Source organism: Falco peregrinus, chromosome 2 (assembly GCF_023634155.1).
Source record: "Falco peregrinus isolate bFalPer1 chromosome 2, bFalPer1.pri, whole genome shotgun sequence".
Classification (NCBI taxonomy): domain Eukaryota; kingdom Metazoa; phylum Chordata; class Aves; order Falconiformes; family Falconidae; genus Falco; species Falco peregrinus.
This window is the reverse complement of record NC_073722.1, coordinates 29,285,505-29,303,748: the sequence shown is the minus strand read 5'-3', so window position 1 is coordinate 29,303,748 and position 18,244 is coordinate 29,285,505.

The following is an 18,244-nucleotide window of genomic DNA, read 5'->3' as shown; positions in this document are numbered from 1 at the left end:
AGCAGAAAATCAACAAAGAAAAAAACATCAAAAAGATGGCTAATTTTTTCTGGATGAGTATTTTGAAGTAATTCAGAAAATGGACTCAAGAAATCAGAGCCAGAACAAGGTAAGTAAAACATCAAAAAGTAGGATGGTACAAGGGAAGCAGTTCTGGAGGTGACAGAGAGAGGAGAGGAAATTTCATCTTTCACTTTACTCCTGATGGTGTGAACTATCAGATTATGTTATTGAAAATAGAATCATAGCATCAGTTTTCATCTCTGTTGGAAGTGTTTCCAGTATTGAGCTTTATGCTTTATGCTTTATTTGAGTATACATAGTACAGGTGTATCAGATAAAATCATAAAGCTCATTTTGAGCTACTGTCTGAAAGAAAACACAGTGATAATGAACCATCAGGTGTGACAGTGGATTACAAAGAATGATACATCCAACACTCAGCACCTCTCCTCTAAAGTAAGGTGAGATTGTGCTCTCCTGAATATACTAAAGGACTGGAAATAAGTAGTGTGATCATCACCTCATTTGATCTGGAGGTGACTGTAGGCATTAAGTACAATACAAATCAACAGTGTACATGTAGAGCAAATGAGGGCGAATGGCACCTTGGGAAGTTAAGGAAAGCTTTTCCACCAGGATGTTAATGCAGCACCAGAACAGGTTTTTCAGAGAGGCTTGGGAATTTACATCTTTGGGAGCTTCAGTTAATCAGATTCTACTTAGGCAAGACTGAAGGTTCAAGCAGCCAACAGCACACTGACCTGAATCGGTGTTGCTGTCATCCTGTTTTAAGCCAATTGGACCAGAGACCTCCCGAGATCTCTTCAATCAACATTTATGTCATTCTATATTTCTGTGATTGCTTTTTTTTTTTTCCTACTTTTTTTTTTTTTCCACAGTTACTGCATTACGAACAGCAAGGGTTGGAAAGGTTGCCCTGAAGTCCTTCCCTGTGTAGGACATTACCCAGGAACGCTGTTTCCTAAGTGCTTTGTGCATTTTCTTACTGCTATTGTTCATGAGGCTTTGGATTCATACAAATAGAATTATAAATAAATAAACCATTGTCTTTTTAAATTTTTTCTTATTTTTTTTTTTCCATTTTAAGGTTGGTGGTCAAAGACTCCTCTAATAAGTGACTGAACTGACATAGAAAACAATTCCTATGATCTTTGATTCTGATCAGACAAATTTATACTATCCAACTGTGATCCTGCAGCCTTTTAGAACTTAACAGAGCAAATTCCTCAGCATTAAGCCTTAATTTAAATGGGGCATTTCTGAGCAGACTCAGCTGCCTTTTTCATCTTTCATTTAACAATGCATTTCTCAGCAATAAGTTAAGAAGCCTGTGTACAGTAGTTTTTTATGAACTTTAATTTGTGCTCACAGAACTATAACACTGTGTTTTTCCTGAATAAATGCTGCATTTCAATAATTGTTCTCCACTGATTTGTTTGCTTATTTTCTGATGGTTTTTTTTTTTCTTTTCTTTTCTTTTCTTTTTTTTCTATTTTTATGGTACTAATGGTAGGATCAAGTCAGAAGACAACACAGAAATAAATAAATGCAGATTGACATCACCTGTTTCAAGTAATAACCTTTTTCCATTTTTTCCTACATTGGCAATTATTAAATCATGCAGCCCTACTGACATATTTTAGTAATCAGTAGCACAGAACCAATCAAGTTTTGTGAAGAAATATTTAGGAATTTTTTGTAGTCAGAGGCTCAAAGTTTTTGATGTTGCGTGAACTTTTCCATCCACACCTGAGGTCACTAGTGGCCAAAAGTCATTAACTGACTGGTGTTGATGTTTGCAAAATGAATTGCTGGGCTAATTCCAGGAGAAGGGTGCAAATGTCTGCAAAATAATTGGCAGAGCTAGACAGACTCAGCAAAAATGTGAGTGACCATTTAGTCGGGGTGATGACACTTTCAGCTGTGCCTTCTCCTGTCATTCTCAAGGATAGGTCTCATTTACAGCACAGTGCTGTAACCTAGAAATACTTTGTCTAGATTTAGATATTTACAGAAGAAAAAGAAAATACAAGAAACTAACTCTGGTTATCAGCAAGTCTATTTTAATAATTCATTCTGGCTAGCTATCTTTGAGAGTTTTTTTCTGCTTTTCTCCATATTCAAATTAAAATTATGACCATGATATATAATATTATCCAGATAGCTTATATGCAACTATTCACAAAGGGAAATAGAAGAAAATCATATGAAGCCAAGAAAAGTATTTGACAACCCAAAATGTATGGAATTTCAACCTGATGATCAATGCAGTATTTGTTGAACTCACTGTACTTACAGAACAAAAGTGTTTTTCTGTGCAATAGTCTAAAAGAATTGTCTTCTTTGGAAAAGAATATAAAATTGCACCCACACAACTAAATGCTGATATTGAAATGTCTGGTTTATCCCTAATTTCTTTTCTTTGGAAAGTATTCCATATGCTATTCTGCTGTTCATATGGAAAACGTCATCTGCTCAAATGGAAAGGTCAGAAATAGAAGTGTTAAAGCAAGTCTATCAAGAGGTTTTACTTTAGATTAGAGAACAGCAATACTTTCTAACAGCTTTCAGTGTTATATGATGTCTTCTTATTACTATATATATAACAAGTGGAATCTTACAGAACTTTCTAAGATGAATTTGCATCTCCTTTCAGTTTTAAAAAAAGCTTTCATTATTTTCCATATACCTGCAATTTACTTTTATGAGTGTAAAATACTTGTGCTTTATTTATAGACTTTTGGAGAATTTTTAGGTCAAAACCTTCTTCAAAACTGAGCAAATGGCAGAATTCTATATAAGAAAAGGGGAATGATTATGAGGTTTTTGGCATCAGCACCTGTGATCTATCAGATGAGGGGGTCATTGATAGGTAAAAAAAAGTAATGATAACTATAAAAATAACACATAAGACAGTAGTTCTAGATACCCTCATATCTATATTTAGAACAGCAGTTCTAAAAAAAATCAAACCCTTAAGGTATTACTTGATTTAAAGTATTGACTTCTAAACTTCACAGAGCAAGGCAAAATGCTGGGAATTAAATTTTATTGAAAAGGTGATAGGGTTAGTACCCTTGTAAGTGTCCTAGTAAGTGAAAAAGAAATACAGCCATGGCAGTAACGTGGGAGAAACAGAGTACATTTATCAGCCTTCTTCTGGATAATAATTTTTAAAACTTCAAGGAATAAAAGCCTCTCTTGAGATTTTCTGAAATACTTGTAATCTATTGACAGTCTGGGATATAGGACAAAAATGAAACCTTAAGAGGTGGGTCACGCTTCATATTTATCAAAGTCACCTTTTACTGCCTCAGAATCCTCTATAATTATACCCCATGTATAAGGTATGTACTGTGTTTTCCAAAAGAATTCAGAAAAGGAAATAGTTGTGCAATCTTTTTTGATATTTTTTTCTCCTCAAGAATGTTATATTGTCTGGGAGTTTTTATTATTATTTCCTTCTGTTCTAGTTTGATGTTTATACTTTCCTGGAAGATTTTGAGGTTCTTGAACCGTTCTGCATGCAGAAAAGCTATGGCTACTCATGTCTTGGAACTGTACATCAAGCTAGTCATTATTTGTGTGGTGAACCCCCTACAGGTTAAAATTCAATATGCCAGGTAAACAATGAACAGGACACAAAACTATTATGTTCATTTTATAAATGTAACTGTGTGCTAGTGTAACTTTAGAGCTAGTGCAGTAACAAATAATATCAGCTCAATATGATTGATGTTGCTTTCAGTTTAGCTAAAAACATTTTATCAGTACTGGAATTGCTCAGCTTGGTTGGTTAAGTAACTGAGGTTTGTTTATAAAGATCTGACAAACATTAGTTCTATGGAAAGCAAAGCATCTAAAGTTATCTAATTCCCCTACAATATTAATTTCTTTAATATATATCTATCTTACAAAAACATTATTGTATTCAACCCAACAGTTATTCCATGATTGAGACCATTTCCTTATTCACTATATGCAATAAGATGTTATCATCTCTTCTGCATAATTTTTTTCTAGGCACTAAGGCCCCAGAAAATACGTAGAAATAGTACATGAAAGGATGCCCATTTCCAGAAGAGAAGTATATCTTAAAATGCAAAAGACAGCTGGCAATGAATAAACAATGGACATGACAATATATGTAAGAAAGAGGAGAGTCCAGAGTTAAAGGGTATTGTAAAATCAAGTTTAGCGTCCTTGAAGAGAATCCTATATTTAGAAGATACCAAACAAAAGACATGAGACATATGCAAGGTATGTGTTTCTCCACCCATTTTTTTGTCTTTCTGAAATTGACTTGAAGGTAAACAGCAATGGAAGATACACTATATATCCTTGCCTTTCCACCTTCTACATCAACATAAATATTTCTTTAGAGGCTGTGAGTCAGACTTTTAATATTAATAGTTTAATTTTTTTCTTTGGGTTTGGTTCTTTCTTTCCTTTTATTTTATTTTTTTTCTTATAAGCTTCCTATTGAACACTTTCATGAGGTGGGTAACACCTAAAATTAAGGAGCTGCAGAAATACAAATTAATTGGTTTATGATCTGCAGCACAGCACTTGGGCTACAGAAATATAAATTCTTTTTGTTTTATTAAAACAGCTGCAGCTTTTCTGTATTTCTTAGGGCACAGATTTGATGCCCTCTAGCGACGACCACTTGGTTTAATACTTAAGAAATTTACGCAGAGGTTGGACTGGGTACAGATGTGAGTAGATCTTACATATCAACATGACAGTTTTCTGACTCTGATATGCATTATGAAAGCTTTTTAATTCCTTCTTTCACCATCGATTGACATGATTCTAAAATTACCTGAACTTCTTCTCCCCACCAAACAGAATAAAACAAGAAAACATAGTTAAAACTATGAGAGAATGTAGTGATAAACACTGTCTTGAAGGGTTTATTTATTTATTTATTTCTAATTAAAGCCATCTCTTCTTCAAAGGTTGAGAGAACTGGCATATGCTTACTGTCATGCTAACAAACTGCAGACTATGAAAGCACACTGCAGTTACCATATGCTAGAGAGCATATTATAACTGAATATAAAAGCTGATAATTCTGTGTCCCTCTGTCTTTGACTTTTTTCCAAATATACACTGGTGCAATACACATGACTAGTGCATTAAACTTTCATCTCTTCTATGAAGAGGTTATCTTGCACCTTCAGATGAAAGAACATGATAGCCGGAATAATCTATACTAAATTGTGTGGGAGTTACAGACTTTTATAATCTAATGTTTGTTTGCAATTCTTACACATTTAACAGATAGGAGGGGTTTTTGCACATTTAATTACAATCATCAGTACATCATATTGTTTAGCCTTTAAGTACATCCTCATTATGATAATTCTTTAACAAAATTAAGATAAAACATCTTTACAAAGGTTGGGGATGTATAGTTAACCTGAAATTGCTATAGAATTTGCCAGAGAACTGTAAGTTTTAGATATAAAGTCAGCATTGACTTCTGTGTAGCATAACATGACAGATGTTCTTATGATGCTAGAGATGCAACAACCTATCTGTAAGTAATTTGAATAACTGCTGAAGCAAGTTATATCTTACATCACCAGGAAGTTATAAACATGAGGAGGAGCATAGTGTAACTCCTGTGTCTAAGTAGGAGGGAAGATAGTGTATTGTATTGCTCTTTTTTCCTGCTTAAAGCCCCAGATAAAAAAAAAAAAAAAAAAAAGCCAACAAAACACACACACAAAACCCCCAAACAACAACAAAAAAACCCAACAAAAAACCCAGTTTTGTATCTTCTCTACAAAAGAACTTATGAAGAAAAGCCTTGAAGGAAAGAAAGTGAAATATTTTATAGAACAAATCTAATAATTTTCAGGTTTTAACCCTATTCTTACAATTTCTTCAGAACTGACAGTAAGCATGGGGAAAAGAATGCTGGACCTTAGCAATGTGGATTCTGAACTGCTGGAGCAGCTTAAGTTGGAGCAGTTTCTTGCTGTGCCTGTGCTGGAATTTATTAGCAGCATCTGGAATATGGAAAACAACTACCTCATTTGCAAGTTAAAGATTAATTATCAGATTTTCCTTGATACAAAGACAGCACTCTACTCTCCTTATTATATTAAAAGTCAAGAAGTCAGGACAAGCTTTCTTGAAGTTCTATGCAGCAGAGAGATTTCTGCCACAATAGGCAGGAACAGAGCAGGTTTAAGCAAACCAATGTTGTCAGTTGCTCAAGGCAGCCAACAGCAGATGACAGCAGAATCAGGTATTGTTGTGTACAGAGGCTTGGATTTTAGTAAAGCAAAAAGCAGCAATAACAGTGTGGCAGGAAAAAGTTCCTGATATTTTATTTTGGCATATAATGAATAGATATTGAAAAACTGAAAGGAAAAGGAACTAACAAGTCGGTGCCTGATCCCCATCACTGTAGGAGTTGTTGCTGTTGTGTTTGCTTGTATATTGTCTTTCTCCTTGATACTTCTCTGGTTTTAGACTTCAGAAGTAAACTTTTTTCTCCATATCACCATAGAACATTTGCATATTTAGAAAAAAAAAATCACTACCACATATCTTATTATTGAGAGTTATAAATTATCTCTAAAACTTATTCCTAATTTACATCTGCAATTCTTTTTGTTGATATTTTTTCAGTGTTTTATTTTAAAAAATAAAATATTTGGTGGTGATATATAAACTTGCTGAATGTGCTTATGTTGTTGGGCATTTTAAAAATATGTTTCAATCTTTATCAATTTTGTCTGGCATACCTACTAGTAAATAACACTAGTGGCCCCGCATGTGTGATCAAAAAAAAAGGCTAATATTTACCATTTGTACAACAGTATGTGCTAACTGTGTAAACAACCATGATCCTGAAGTTGTCAGTCCTCTGGGGAATTTAATCTTTAACTACTTAGATACTGGTTATATGAGTTTTGGCTGGATACCAGGAATCTATTTTCTCTTCCCCAATATAACACAATATGATACTAGTCTCTGCTTACCGTACATCCTGATTTCAAAAGCTCGAATAAAACCTTGCAGCAACAGTGTAATAACTTGACTGTACTTCAATATGCAGAATTATTGTATACAAAGTCTTAATGTCCTTTACCTGCAGATGAAATACTTTATTGAAAAACTGGATTCAGAAAAAGTTACGGTACCCTCAGAACCTCTCAGATGCATTTGGACCTCCTTCACTGCTGTACAAAATATTGTGACGGGGGACATGAGGAAGACTGAACCTTCTAGATCATGGTCTCCAACAGAAGGAAGGGAATCTTCATAGAGTACATCATTTAATGGAAAACCATTTCTGTGGACAGGAATATAGGACTCTAAAGTGTCCCTTGGCTCAGTGTAATCCCCTGTTAATGGCATTCAAATCATGTAATCTTATCGATTGTTGGGACTAGCATAATCCTAAATTTTCATGTTTTGCACTAACTAATTCTCCTTTTCTCAGTTTATATCTAATTAAGATATTGGTCACTCCACTGCCTATCTCTGTCATTAGTATTTCCACTTGCAATTTGCCTTCTATGAGATGCCATATGTTATTAATACACCTTTGTTAGCCTTCAGGTTGCAGTCTACAGTACATGCTAATAACTCAGATGTGATGCAGAATTTACCAGATACACTTTTATGGAAGAGTGGCATGGAAAAATAAATAGTCAGAACTACTTCTGAAAGCGATGATTGTGTTTTGGTTTGTATGGTTAAGTCTGCTTCTCCTGATTGTCTATGAAGATGTAAAAATGAAGTATGGAATGATCAAAATATGCTTTGCCGGCAGTTTTCAGACAAACTCCTTGATATTTTCTCTGTAATTATGTATGTGTCTCTCAAGTAACTTTGTTTTCCCTGTGTGATACAATATTTTTAATAGTCTGTTTTGTTTCTCACAGAGAATGGGGACCTTAATAATTGCTTTTTTTTGTGACCTTTCCATTAAAAAATGGAAAACCAACCAAGCATACAACACCTTTATGACCTTCTGAATAATTATGAAACAGTGATATCTTTGTCAGACATGTCACATGTTATAAGGAAACATTCTTAGGAGTCTTTGCTATTAGCCTACCTAGATTTAAGTCTGGACATTCATGGCTTATACTCTGTCTTTCTTTAATAAAGTGGGTAGAAGGCATCCATTATAATCAATTTTCATAGGTGATTCTTATTTTTTTATTTCATATGGAAGGTATATTGAACAATTAATTATGATTATGTTATTTCAATTGCATTTACAGTTACTTGCCTTCCTTCAAATTAACATGAACTATTTTTACATAGTACTTATAAGCATACAGATGAGTGACCTAGGTTATTTAGTGTTAATATAAGTAAAAGATAAAGGACTTTTATTTATTTTTTTTAAACATAGCAAAAGCCAAATTGCAAATTTTAATGTTTGCAGCTCCCTGAGACAAAGCCATGAAAGAGCTCCTCTGACTGCCATGCCTGCATTTTTTTTTTTTATCCCTTGGTGAGTATACCTTTCAAAGGAAATCTTCCCTAGAACATTTATACATCGTTGAAACTCTTTTGGGAAGGCTGAATCATTCCATTCCCTAAAGAGATCAGCATTTGATAGTCCAACTCCCTATCCAAAACTGATTCTTCAAAGTTTCCCACTCTCCACTCAGGTTCCAGAACTTCAGTTCCAAACCACAATCACTTTCAGAAGTAACAACAAAGCATTGAACTCATCTTGTGAAAAAGGATTCACAGGATGCCCAGTCCTTTTTGGTTGTGTATGACCTTGAGAGAAAGGAATTGATCAATCTTGTGCTTTCATGATCCTCTGATTGCCCTTTCATAATCAGAAAAGTATGTTTTATTATTATAATAACATAATAATAAATATATAATATCTATTATTATAAATAAATAACATAATATATGTTATTAAAATGAAAGACTAAGAAATGAAGGCTAAACATATAGCTTAACACTGAAATAATACTCCAGTTAATTGCTAACATTTTCTATACTCTTAAGGACATCAAATGCCATTCTTATGGCTGGAACAATAAGACAACAAAGCCAGAAAAGAAGAGGTATTTTACACATGGGAATCATACACACTGATAGTTCCCAGTAGGGATTAATTCATGGCAAAACCTTGTGAAGATGGAATTTGTTGTAGTACCCCCCAACAAATATATATTTTTTTCTTTTATTAAAAAATATCTATTTTTAAACATTTTAATAATAACATATTTAATATTTAACTGGTCAAAGAATGGCAGTATCACAGCCTGCATGTAATAAGAAAAAAGGAGAGCTAGGTTTTGAGTTTAAATACACTGAACTAAAAATGATAGTTTTACTACTTACTAAGGCAGAGATCTCATTTGATGGAACAGAAATGAGTGTCAGAAACCTTGCCAAGCTCAAGATCTCTAGTAGAATGAAACTGACTTTGAAAGAGAGAACTTTCAACATTTAAAAGCCATGGAGACATAGCACATTTACTGTCCTAAATAAAGAATGCATTTTAAACAAAAATAATGTAGCCACAACATCTTTTTATAACAAAAGAAACAAGCAAACAAACAAACAAAAAACTTTTTTTTTTTGTTACTGTTTACTGATTGTTTGCAGACTATTGGAAGACATCCAGATATGGGTGTTTGAAAAACAGCTGGGCAATGCTAAGTACACTACAGGGATGGAAGCTTCTAAAGAAAAATAGAGCAGAATATCATTAGTATACATTTGGAAAGTTACAATTCCGTAAGTGAATCGGGCACCCTGGAGTATGCAATATAAAATTGGAGCACATGGAAAGCTAAAGAAAACTACAGAAATTAACCACATTCTAAAAAATGAATCATAAAATGCAGCAGTAGTTTCAAAAAGGGAAGAATTTTGCCTTAACAATGAGAAGTGTGTAAGTCAGGTTACCCACAGATTTGAAGAAAACCATTTAGGAATAGAATTTTAAACACTCATGAGAAATATAAAACAAGTGAAAACTTAAATCCTCTATACAGTCTTGTTACTGTCTGATTGATCATATGTGGATGGGCATAGTTTGGGAGTTGCATATTTGAAAACTGGAATCACTACTAAAAAAATGTATATTCTTCCTGGGCTTTTCTGTAGCACTCATTACTAACATACCTCACAAATATGAAGGATTTAATTTACAACACAGTTTTTTAATGTGTGTTTTCACCTCCGATTGATAGATATTTCCTAATTTCAAATGCTCAGTTTGAAAAGTGTAGAATATAATATTTCAGAAAAATACTTATCATTAGCTAAGCATTTTAGGTATTCAGAGTTAAAGCTACAGATGAAAATTTTTTGATCTGGGGCTCGAATAGAACATTTATAAAATGGGGAATGTGTCCTAATAGTTCTTTTCAAACATTTTAATTAAAGGTAGACCCATTAAAGGATGCTAATGACTACGATAGACTATAGATCAAAAAATCGAAATAATGTTTATAGAGAACAAAAGCTAAACAAACAAAAAGAGATTGCATGAGCACATACACATGAAAGACCAAGTCACATTCAGTGATATTTAACATTGCAAATTCTCAGTTTACTGAATAAATCTTTGTTTAATCTTAAGTGTATGAGCTATCTAAGATTCTTTTTTTGTGTGTGTAATACTGTCTCAAACTGAGTAGCTAACATCTATCACTAATCTATGTGTAGGTGAGATCTAGAAATCAGAAGATTTTTCTTTTAAATATTCTGGGATTTCAAATTTGCTAAGCATTTTGGAAACTATCACAACCTAATAGAATTACAACTTCCATTCTTTTACTCAAGTGAAGTAATGACTACTTCTACGACAATACCAAAAGAGGGGATTGTGTCAAGTGTTTTATAAATCCTGGATGTCATTTTACATCTCTCCTGAGTACAAAGGGAATGGCAATTTCAGATGTTTTAACTCCTAATTTAACATCTCTTAAAAGATCCAAGGCTGGTTTAGATCAAAAATCAATTAAGAGAAGTGTACAGGAATTAGTCTGCTCTTATTATGATGAAACAAGATCATGCACACGAAAAACAAAATTGATTTAATAAGAAAGGAGGAAGTAACAAGGAATGTTACTTTAGACAGTTTGTGTGGTTGATTCTGGATTATTACTGTTTATAATGTAATTTACACATTTCTTATAGAGTATACAGAAAAAAACCCCACATTAATATAACAGACAAAACACAGACAATAAACCTATTCAAGCTCCTTTTGTCTTCTCTTTTGGTCCATTAGATCATGAATTCTTTCTTGACTTCCTTATGGGACTGCAAAAAGGCCAAAAGAAATTCCAGCAGTTGGGACTGATGCAACAAATTCAGCTTCTGGTTTGTATTCATAACTTTTTGATTTTTTTAGTCTATTACAGATTCTTGTCCTCTTTATTTTTTTTTCAATGAGCCCTTTCTAGATCAAAATTTTCTTGTTAGTAACATGAGTAGAATCTAGTTCTTTGAAATGATACTCACTTTTAAAAAATATTTAAATATTGTATATAAGGAAAAAGAGCTTTATCCAAAGAACTTTATCCAGGTCAAGTGACTATGGCCTCACCTGTTTTAGCTGAAGTTCTGTGGATGCCATCTGTGACAAAGTTCTGACCAGCTCAGGTGGCATAACAACCATCCTTTCTGTCAGCTGAGGCTAGGGACCCTGTGCAACTTTTAAACTGGGCAATAATGAGAATGAAGCAAAATGTATTAAGGAAACATAAATATAAGCATAAGTGGACTGCTAGACTGAGGAAGAAGAAAATGGTCTTTTCAGGAAAGAGGGGAAAGCAGCCCCTACGTATGAACCATCATATTCTTGTCAGTGAAGACATCAGGATGCTGTTGTCATTTATAATCTCCCCTTGCCAGTCTGCTTGAGAAAAACTGAAGTGTCAGCCCTAGGAGCCAGAGGAACACCGAAAGAGTGAAGATTATACTAGAAGGCAGATAAAAGTACTAGGAAGGAGAGGGGATTGGGTGACAGTTTCATCTTGTTGGGAATGAGGCTTTCCATCTGAACTCAGTATGTTGGACCACTAGACTGACTTTTTTTAATAAATACATATTGGTCAACAATAAGTTCCTAATTTCTTATATGGTGTGTTTCCTTTTGCCCATATCAAGATTTTAAGTGAAACAGTTTCAAGATAGTTTATTACTTACCAAATAAGTGATTGGAGATGTTCAGAAATTATTCAGTAAGTCACTTTTTTCTCATGGGAAAAAGCCAGCCAATGAAAATTTTTATAGAACATATGACTTTCAATGGTATGCTATAATCAATAGGTTGGTTTAGTTAAGTCAGCTGTGATTGAGGGGAGCATAGTGCTGTACTCTAACAGACCTGGAATCCAGTGATAATAATCCCAGTGATGTTACAAACGTTGGCTTTAGAGTTTTGGTTGCATCTTGATAAGCACTTCAGGGGCAATCTGTCCATATTTTTCAACCGTAGCTTCAATAATACAAATATTAAAAACCTACTTAGAAAACAATTAAGATTTAACTCTATATTCTCTCTACTCCAGAAAAGAGGTCATTTTGTCTCCAAGAAAATCCTAGGTATTGGAAACATTGTGACATCTCTGAATGTCTACAGTCTTTACCCAAAATAAACTTCCTAGAAACAGTATTGCAAGTGTTAGCTTCTGCTTGATATTGCCATAGCATGAAAGGTGATTGAATAATTTTCATAAAAGTGGAATGTAAAGGTAAAATGAGCATGAAGTGCTTACTAAAGCTTCTAATAAATATCATGTCCTTAAATAATTTAAAATTACTCTCCTGAAAAGAGCTGAACTTAAAACAGGTAAATGAAAAAAAAAAAAAAAATGCTTGATACACTATGTTATATACCTTCAGTCAAGTTTTATGGACAACTTCTTAGCAATTACTTTTTCTACCTGTGTGCAACTGATGGGTATACTATTGAATTCTTTTTGTTTTAGGCTTTATTTTTAATTTTTGTCAGGAAATAACACAAATTATTAATGTTGTATCAAAATAATTTAAATATTTAGTTAGTAATGTAATGCTATGCTATAAATAACTACCATAAGTAAGTACTGTGTAATAAACAACTGCTTAAAAATCTGAAATAGAATTCCACAGCAGTTGAATTTTTTATTTCTTTGTTCTTTGTTTCTTTTCTGTTTTTGTTTTATGGTCTAACATGCAGCAGCTTACATTAGACTTCAGGAGCGTGTTCCATCAACACGCTTTAGAGGTCTCTAAGGCACTCACTCTTTTAAGCAGACAGTGAATGAAAAGCCTGTATATTTACAGAAGTGGGTCACAAAGTTTCCATACTTTTTTAAGAAAAATCTGTGTTGCACATTTTATACTGAAGTAAGAATATTTTGATGTTAAGAAATGCAGCTGAAAATTTTAATTAGCTTTTGTTGACCTTTATGTTAAAGTAGCTATTAATTAGTGGATGTACTTGTGTAGTGGTGAAAAGATACATCATTGTGAGGATGTTAAAGGGACACTGTTTTTTTTTTTCTTTTCTTCCCCCCCCCCCCCCCCCCAATGCTTTATCTAATGAGCATGAGACAACAGATGATTCTATCACCTAAAGCATAAAATATCATTGTTATGAAACATTTCATTACAGCTTTGATGGCCTGGATTATGTTTTACCAAAAACTACCCTAAAAAGCTAATTAAAATAGCAAGAGAGAATGTATATTTTTGCAACTCTCCAGTAAAACAGGTACTGCATACTAGTGTCATAACTGTAGACACTAATGTATCACAGAATACATCACTCAGTAATCGCAAACAAAATAGCAGTCTTTTACTTCATACTATATGCTGTAATGCTTTATTTGATCTTAATTTAGCATTCTGCATTTCTGTGATTAGTAATGTGTAGTATTACTATGATTTCTACAAATAACCACCAGGACATATGTCATCAAAATAAATATTGCAAATATTTTTCTGTACCTTTTATTAGTTAATCTATTTATTCCTGGTCATATAGAAAAAGAGCAGATAAAACATACAGGGAACCTGTCTCTCTGTGCTACTGACTTCCTTTGAAAAGTAATGACATTTGACAAGTCATTTTATCTGCATCAGTTTCATTAAACATGTGATAATAATTAATAAGGTTTTAGAGTGTTATAGCTCAATTCTGATTAATGAAACTTTGGGAAAAATAACTGAAAATTGTTGTTGCTGTTACTGTTTTTTTAATAAAGGAGAAAGAAAAGACATAAAATACAGTAACAAATAACATAGGTCTGTAATAACATTAGAAGATCCTGTTATATGCAAACATTTTATTCTGATCCCTATAAAAAATTGCTGTTGACCTCACTATCCTTTCAGGATCCCCTCCCTGTAGAAGGTTGACCCTGGCTGGGCTGAACAGAACTAGAGCATAGGCTCCACTGTGGCGTTCGGCAGTGTCTGTACCCTCTGCACAGGAGGAAAGCTTGGGGTGGCGCTTCTATCAATACTTCTCCACTGAGGGAAAGGGACATGGCAAAGGTGAAGTTGAACTTTTCATATAAAATGGCACAAAACTGAAATTAAGTAGATCAATTCCAGGGATCCACCAGTTTATGCCCTTTGTACTGTGGGGCACTGCACTGGAAATGTACAGAATGTGCTGCCTAACCTGTCAATGCTAAGCTGAGTGAAATGTAAAATTATCCATTAGATTCAAGGGAAAAAAAACCAGTAAACACCCCCCAAAAAAATAAACAAACAAAACTCAACAAAAAAACCCCAAAAGTATAATGTGTGATTAATTTCAAGAGTGAAGTTGCAATTAAGAGGATTTTCTACATCTAGCCCAGTTTTGCCTCTTATCTCGTGCTTTTTTTAACACAATATTTGGGGTCTGACATAAATATGTTATTTGCTTCTTAGCCTATTCCTAACTTGTCATCTTTCATCTTATTTACAGAAATGTGCTTCCATGCAATGCAGTCAAATCTACTTGTTCTTCTTTTTAAAAAATCATCTGATAGTCAATGATCCACTCAAGCATTTCACTCTTAACAGTCACATGCTATTGTATTATCAGTGCGTATTGCAGCTACAGAAACAGAGAAAAAAATCCTGCTCTTCAGGAAAGGTAGCTTACTATCGGTAGTGTTCACTTAGAAGAACATTTAAATATTAATAATGCATCATGGGGTAAAAATCAATCAGTTAATTAGCTCATGCATGTTCATTTTAAAAGTTAGTTATTTGACATTTTCCTGGTTTCAGCTGGGATAGAGTTAATATTCTTCATAGTAGCTGGTGCAGTGCTGTGTTTTGGATTTGGTGTGAGAACAATATTGATAGCATGTAGAGGAATTATAGAGGAATGAAGGTGGGTTAATTAACATTGATAATATACAGCTGTGGGCTGGCTTCAGGGGCAGTGGGTTGGCTGATGTGGATAATGTGCAGCTGTGGCTGATTCCTGCTAAGCAGTTAAATAGCTCTAAGGGGTATGGAAGAGGAGCTTTGCATGAAGAGAGGCCTCTGAGAAGTGGAGGGAGGAGAGAGAGTGCCCCAGACTTAGGAGAGACAAGCAGAGGCCCTGGGAGAAGAAATGGGCCTGGATGAGGAGAGGCTGCCTAGAAGAGCAGCCTGGAGAAGGAAGACTCTGGACACAGCAGAGGCAAGAAGCAGGGTGGACTGGCCTTGAAGAGGATGAAGAAACAGGGCAGACAGTAGGTGAACTTTTGAAATCTTGCAGGGCTTGGTGGCTGTGCTAGGGCAAGGTGTGGGAGCTACTTATTGAAGTGAACTTGGGATGTGATGGTAAAAGCCTTGTTGCAGCTGGCTGCTTTTTATAGTGCTGTGACAATAGCACACTAATGGTTTTAGTTGCTGCTGGATGATGTCAAGGACTTCTCAGTTTCTTGGGCCTTGCCAGGGAGAGGGCTGGAGGGGCATGGGAAACTGGGAGGGGACACAGCCAGGATGGCTGACCTGAACTAGCCAAAGGGATATTCGATGCCATATGGCATCGTGCTGACTAAATAAACAGGGGGAAGACTGAGCAGGGGGTATTTGGCATTATGGTTTATTTTCCCAAGTCATGGTTACGTGTGCTGGAGTCCTGTTTTTCTGGAGGTGGTTGAACACCTGCTTGCCCATGGGAAGTGGTGAATTAGCTCCTTGCACATGCGGCTTTTGCTTTAGCTATTAAACTGTCTTTATCTCAACCTACAAGTCTCACTTCTACTCTCCTAATCCTTTCCCCCATCCCACTGTGGGGTCAGTGAGTGAGCAGCTGTGTGCTGCTTGGTTGCCAGCTGGGGTTAAACCATGACAGACATTTATATGGCTTGCTTCAAAAAAGGGACTGAGTTTTGTAAATGCAGAATAGCTTAAATTACATTCATGAACATAGTGTCTAAGAACAAAGGTAGAGATTCAGTTCACCTAAAATTAGTTATTTAGAAGCCAAATTGTAAGCGGAGCCTAAAAGCCTAGCTCATCTCTAGTTAGTAGAGAGGGAGGAAGAAAACATTTTCAGAAGGCAAGTCGTCCCATTTTAAGACTGATGTCTTTAACGAATGGAATGTAACACTTTCTCTGTCATTCAGAAGGGAATACAGGAAGTCAGGATGATTAATTAGAATCATGTGAATAGCTTTTAGATTACTAATGATAGTGGAAATGAAATTCAGCCCATCAGAGTACAGAATTTTGCATAACAGTAAAGAAGCTCAACATCATAGTTACTATATCATAGCCAGACAAAAGCTGAATCAGACACACAAGACAAGAAAATATGGGTTTTTTTCACATAATATACTGATTTAAAAGTGACTCCTGTTTCATAACCTATTTGCCAAGGATAGGTGAAGTACGGATTATTAGAGAGCAATTGGCTAAACTGAGAGAAAAAGAAATTAACAATGCATATGGATTTCAGTCAATATCACTCTTATATGTCTTATAAGAGTTGGCACTGGAGATTATTTCATGCTTCCTTTGACGTTCACAGTGACTCATTGAGGAGGCATTTCAGCATAGTCCAACAGTGCTGAACTGGTTTACTGACATGTAATCCCTCCTTCTTGTCTTCCTTATGGCTCTGCAGCTTTTACATTCCTATCAGCTTAAGTCAATTTAGCAGACAGCATGACTCTAGCAGAATATTCAAGCTATATTTTGCTATCTAGCTACTAAGTGTTAAAATAAGCCTCAACTATCTTCCATTTTCTACATCAATGTAGTAATTTTTTTATAATATGTGATGGGCGTCTAGTAACACCTATACTGATGGCCTGGCAGTCTGGATCAATGGTCCAAGGCCAATTGTCTGAGATTCAACAAGGCTAAATGCCGGGTCCTGCACTTGAGTCACAACAACCCCATGCAATGCTATAGGTTTGAGAATGGTGGCTGGATAGGTGCCTGGCAGAAAAGGACCTGGTTGGTCAATAGCCAGCTGAATATGAGCTGGCAGTGTGCTCAGGTGGCAAAAAAAGTCAACAGCATCCTGGCTTGTATCAGGAACTGTACATCCAGCAGGATTGGGGAAGTGATCGTCCCCCTGCAATAGTGAGGCCACACCTCAGATTTTGCTACAAGAAAGACCTTGAGGTGTTGGTATGTGTTCAAAGAAGAGCAACAAGGCTGGTAAAGTGTCTAGAGAAGTCTTATGAGGGGCAGCTGAGGAAAACTTGGGTTGTTTAGTCCACAGAAAAGAAGGCTTAGGGGAAACCTTATTGCTTCCTACAACTCCCTGAAAGGAGGTTGTAGGAAGGTGCGGGTAGGTCTCTTCTCTCAGATAACAAGTGATAGTACCAGAGGAAAGAGCCTCAAGTTGCACCAAGGAGGTTTAGGTTGGATATTAGGAAAACTATCTTCACTGAAAGGGTTGTGAAGCATTGGAACAGGCTGCCCAGAGAAATGGTTCAGTTACCACCCCTGGAGGTATTTAAAAGACATGTAAACATGGTGCTTAGGGGCATGGTTTAGTGGTGGACTTAGCAGTGTTAAGTTAATGGTTAGACTTGATTTTAAAGGTCTTTTTCCAATCTAAATAATTCTATGTTCTTTATAAGCTACTTGTGGTTTTGGATGATGACTGAGTTAATACTCTTCTATCTATGAAACGCCACTGGACCATTGATATTATCAAGCATTTTCTTACACGGGTACCTAAATTTGTTACCCCTGTAGACAGAATAAAATTTCTAACTGTTAATTTCGGAGATAATGCATAAAAATTACAGACCAGTAGATC